We start from the raw sequence: 5623 nt of genomic DNA, 5'->3' as shown, positions 1-5623 counted from the left end.
GAAAAAATTTAAAAAACTAAAATGCTTCCCCCATCATTCCCGTTCAAAAAAAAATCATCCTGACGAAAAGACACAATGGCGAGATTAAAGACACAATGACGAAAATGAACAAAAGATACAATTATTACTAAAAAAAGACACAATAGATCGCAAAATATAACACAACGCCCAACAAAATATAACACAATGTTGAGTAACGTAACACAATATTAAGAAAAAAATACGTAATGCCAAGAAAAAAAAGACACAATCCATGACGAAAATAAACACAAAACACAATGATAAACAAAAAGACACAATGATGTTTTTCACTCAACATGATTTTTTTATAGAACGAGAAAGACAGTGGAAACATTTTTATGTTTTTACTTTTTTCATTTTTTATTAAATTTTGAGTTATGATTTTTTATTAATTTTTATATTTTTTTGATGGTTTTTTTTTTGTGTGACTACAAATCATTCTCATCTTGTTAATTTTTGTCTCCCTTTCTATTTGTCTCAAATGAATAATCAATTACAAAAGATAATTGCCGTAAACTTGCTTTTGACAAATAAGTAATGACATATAATCAATAAACATGGCATATATGTAATCAACGTTTGGGTCAAGTAATCAAACATATTACTCTTAACAAATATCTACTAAAGCAACAACTATTTTCATAATTAATAAGCATTCTTATAATTTCTTGCTAATAAAATAATTTAAAATTATATTAAATTACATTTAACATATTATAATCTACTATACTATTAATAATATATGTGCTTCTTAATCAGTTTGTGTTTTTCTTTTCAAAGTTTTATGCTAGTTATTATTTATTTTGGTTTCATTATGGTTTTTTGTTTTGGTTTTGTTTTAGTTTCTATAAATTTGTTTCGTTTCAGTTTCGTTTCGGTTTGATTTTTTTTTTTTAGTTTCATTTTAGGTGGGTTTAACTTTATTCAGTTTTTCGTTTTGGTTTTTACAGTATTTGTTTTTGATTTGGTTTTAGTTTTTCAGTTTCATTTTGGTTTTTGTTTTTGTTTTATTTGTATTTGGTTTTACCTAGGTTTTCGATTTTGGTTTTGTTTTAGTTTTTTTCCATTTAGTTTCGTTCAAATTAGTAGTTTGTTTGTTTGGTGTTTGGTTTTAGTACCTATTGAAAAATTAAAGAATATGAAGGGTTCAAAAATTAAGTGAAAGACTCACATGAGTTTTAACTTTCAAGTGGGTTGAAGTCATTGAAACTTTATATTTTTTTTATCTTCATACCAGTTAGGGGTGTTTACGGTCCGGTTTTGACGGTTTTTAGGTCAAACCGTGAGCCAAACTGTTAGTAACGGTTTTTATTATCGAAAACCAAAACCGAACCGTTGAAAATTAAAACCGAACCAAACCGAACCGTTACTAACGGTTTGGTTCCGGTTCGGTTTCACGGTTTGGACTTGCCAAACCTTTAGAAATATAAAATTAAAAGCTTATTCAAAATGGACATAACGTATAAAAGTGGAAGAATAATATATAAATATAAATGCGTATGCGTATGCGTATGCGTATGCGTATGCGTATGTTAACATATGGATGGAGTTTTGGAATTAGTAGACAGTAATGATATTAATGTTTAGATGTTACATTACTGTGAAGCAGTTATGCAGCAATGGTATTAACAAATATATGAACTTGGAAGTAGAATAAAAAAGTTTTTATGAAATATTGGATTTGATAAGATTGGAAGCCTATAAAAACTTATTAAAAACTTCAATACATTTCTAAAATATTGTTATATAAAATACATATAAAAGACTAAAATATACAGTGTCAAATCTTACGGTCCGGTTCGGTTTTATACGGCCGGTTTCTGGTATAAACCGTAAACCAAACCGTTCGCTATGGTTTGAAATTTTTGAAACCGACCGACCAGAAGTTAAAGAAAAAAGCCGACCGTAAAACCAAACCGATGACCGGTTTGGGTGGTTTCACGGTTTGAAACCGAACCGTGAACACCTCTAATACCAGTACTAATGAATTCGCATTTAATATAAAAAATTTCAAAAGCTAAGAACTGTGTATATGTTACCATTCATTTTTCTTTTTAATCTTCAAGTGTGTTATTTTAATTTTCATTTATGAAAATGGGTCATTTTAGAAATGTTTCGATTTGCTTTGGCTCTCGTCAAATTGAATCATTTTAAAAGGGTATCAGTTCTGTTCTGGTTAACGGGTCAATATAAAAAGTTATTGATTTCGTTGGGGTTTCAACGGATCTTTTTAAAATCGTATCGATTTGGTTCGGGTCATAATGGGTCAATTTTAAAAGTTATCGATTTGGTTCGAGTTAAAATGAGTCATTCTCAAAACGTAACGCTTTGATTATTGCCAAACATGTCATTTTAAAAAGGTTTCGATTTGGTTATGGTTCTTAAATGCGCTTTGGACGTGTTTCAGTTTATTAGGGTGCATGACTGTCAGGTAGTCACTATGTTTGTTAGATTGGTGTATGAATGTTTATGTCATACATTGTGTTCCTAGTTCAGGAAGAAAAGAATCCTGAATTATTCTTGGATGCTTATCGGGAATCTTGTCTGGATGCTTATTTTCTGATTTGCTTGCTTTCCAGACTTATGCTAGTGAAGTTTGTTTGTTTTCTGTTAATATTATTATTTTTTAAAGTTTATGAAGTTTATATTTTAAAGTTTTATATTTTATTTGTAAACCTTCTACTATGTAAAGTCATTATTTGTAAGTTGATATATCTTAATACTTTGTTTGCGTATGAATATGAATTGCAATTAAAAATCATGTTGTTGTCTCAAAAGATATAGTAAACAATAACTTATCGTTTAAAATTATATACGTGTTTCCTTTGACTATTTCTATATTTCCGCCCGCGTCGTGCACGGGCCAATAACATATATATTAGTAAAGTATTTGATCATTACTACTGTATTATTTTGTAATCAATTGTTCCTTGTATAGTGTAAAAGTCTTAAGAAATCATTACCAAATTATATTATTACACAAAGAAAGGATATGAGAGTTCGAACATATGCTTGGACGCTTACACGATTTATCGGAGATCTACCCTTTAGCTCAACTCAGGTAAAACATTTACACACGTTAACAAGTTAATTAAATTAACCGAAACATACTTTAGTCAAGCTTTTAAATAAGCAAGTTTTTTACATTACACTACGACACGAACCTAAGATAATTTGCAAAATTAAGTTTACTCTAAATGAGTTCTGGTCAGCTTTAATTAGGACGAAGCCGCAAACTCCTTCTCTATATTAGCTAGGTTCAAGTCAAATATGAACTGGCTCGAGGGTTGACTAGTTTAACCCATTGTTTTCATATTTATTTCCTAAAGATCTATTTTTAACAAGATAATTACATAATTACAAGCATAATTAATTCCAAAAATCCCTAAACATCATCTCCTTTCCTCTTTTACATAATTCTCTTACCCCAATAATAAGACCATCCTTGAAATTTGACTTGTTCACTTGTTCATTCTCCCCTACAACATGATGGAAACGTTTTTGTGTTGTTTGGCCATCCATAAAGACATGGAATTTTTTTTATCTTTGTTCTTCCCCAAAGACCAAACTCCATTCCCAAACGAATTCCTTGAAGAAATCATCTCAGGTATCCTCTCAAGACTCCCTGTTAAAACCCTACTTCAATACAAAACTGTTTGTAAACCATGGCTTTCTCTCATCTCCGATCCATCATTCGCCAAACTCCATCTTGCCCCACGCTACCACCGCTCGTTTCATCTCGGCGTATGATCACGCCACTCGCAAACGACACTTTCTCACGGCTCCTTGTGGCAGTGTGGTCTGGTAACTCATATCATGACACTGGACAATGCTCCAACTGTTTCTAGAAAAGAAACCACAGAAGCTGAACATCTTAATGGCTTAGTCTTGTTTACTTCTGGTAATGGATTCATCATGCACAACTTTGCTTATGTTATTAACCCGAGCACTCGTAAGATCTTTAAACTCCCTGGACCGGCTTCTGAGCCGGTCCAGGCTTACGGAAAGGTGCATATATGTTACTTTTTTGGTTTTGATGAGTCTAGAAACGAACATAAGATTTTGACCGTTAGAATGCTTGACATTCGATGTGTAACACCGTTTAAACCGACTAGAATTGAGATTATGATATTCTCTACGTTAAACTACACATGGAGGACAATTGATGTTGATCTTCCTTTTGATGTTAGTGGGGATCATTGGTACTATGGGACCAAACATAGTGTTTGTGTCAATAGTGTGATTCATGTAATGCTTCAACGTCAAAACGAATATTAGCGTTTGACTTGAGGACGGAGAAGTTTTCGATTATTAGGATTCCTCGGGACGCAGCTCCTATTGAAACTGAAAAAAAAATACTATAAGAAAGGAATGAACACAGTGAAATCTAACCAGCCGGTTCTTATGAAAATTAACGGCTTTTTAGGAGTTGTAGGTCGTGACCGCGTTGAGGAATACGAAGAAATGGATATTTGGATGTTACAAGACTATGAGAATCGCGTTTGGGTTAAGGAAACCGTTCATTTCTCTGAATTTTGGTTGATGTTAGACGGCCCATTCCCGTTAAATCCAGTTTTACAAAAGAAGGTCATTGTTAAAAGGCGGTTGCCTAGTGTGGTGATCATTGTGCCTGCCTATGACATGGAGACTAAAAGTATGGAACCTGTAAAATACACGCTCCATCATCAGTTTTTGCAGTCTAATAGCATTCGGTTCGATCATGTTAGGAGTTATGTTGAAAGCATCTTCCCTTTAGAGATAAATTAAATGTATGTTGTGTGAGTTTCTGATGCTACATGACGTTGATGGTGCGACGGTAAAGGGATCATTATAGGGTACTAGTGTAAGCACTAAATGTTGGCACGTGTATCATTAAGTACCTTTTTGGGTTTATATTGTGTTTTCATGTTGATGATAAATTGTGTCCTGCTAACAAAATTGTGAGTTGCAGTGATGCTCACCCACATGGTTTCAATCAGTCTATGAAATGATTAGTGTTGACAAATATAAGGGTATAATGTTAATGCGATATTCTTCGAAGGAAAGAACAAAACATGGATTGCAGACATTTAACATGTATAAAAAGATGGATTGCAGCCATTTTGACTACTATATATTGACTTTGTCAAAAGATGGCTTTTGACTTTTTATTTATTCAAACATCATTTGAATTTCCTTTTTAGTTAAGAAACACCTCTTGATGAAAATATGGCGTGGTAGATGAAAATTCGGTTGCAAAATGGAATCTGTTGTGTCATGTTCAGTCTACCACGCCAAAATGATCAAATCTACTATGCCAGGTTGAAATCTGGTACGACAAATGACAAATCTTGTTAATCGGTAATAATAAAAAGTCCAGACTATTTTATCAATTATATTAGTGGATGTCGTTTAAAGATTCTTTCTTAAAGCAACCTCGAAACAATGTTTTGGAAATACACATGGTACCCACAATAATAAAACACAATATAGAGGTGTGCATGAGCCAGCTTAGACTCAAATCGAACACTCTAGTCATATGCTTTAGAAAACCGAACAGTTTGGTTATCGGTTTTGCATAGTCAGTTGGTTAGGTTTTTGATCTTTAACCAAAATCTTGACT

At 32.6% G+C, this 5623-nt stretch overlaps 1 pseudogene; it reads left to right on the top strand.

The window, feature by feature from the left end:
• Positions 1-3502: 3502 nt before the first annotated feature.
• Positions 3503-4788, top strand: LOC143619860 (F-box protein At1g30790-like; annotated as a pseudogene).
• The last annotated feature ends 835 nt before the right edge of the window (positions 4789-5623 follow it).

The sequence above is a fragment of the Bidens hawaiensis genome, unplaced genomic scaffold, assembly GCF_021521415.1.
Source record: "Bidens hawaiensis isolate Kalapana, Puna unplaced genomic scaffold, B.hawaiensis_p1.1 tig00002525_1, whole genome shotgun sequence".
Taxonomy (NCBI): Eukaryota; Viridiplantae; Streptophyta; class Magnoliopsida; order Asterales; family Asteraceae; genus Bidens; species Bidens hawaiensis.
Note: the sequence above shows the minus strand (reverse complement) of the source record. Positions and strands in the feature narration are given on the sequence as shown.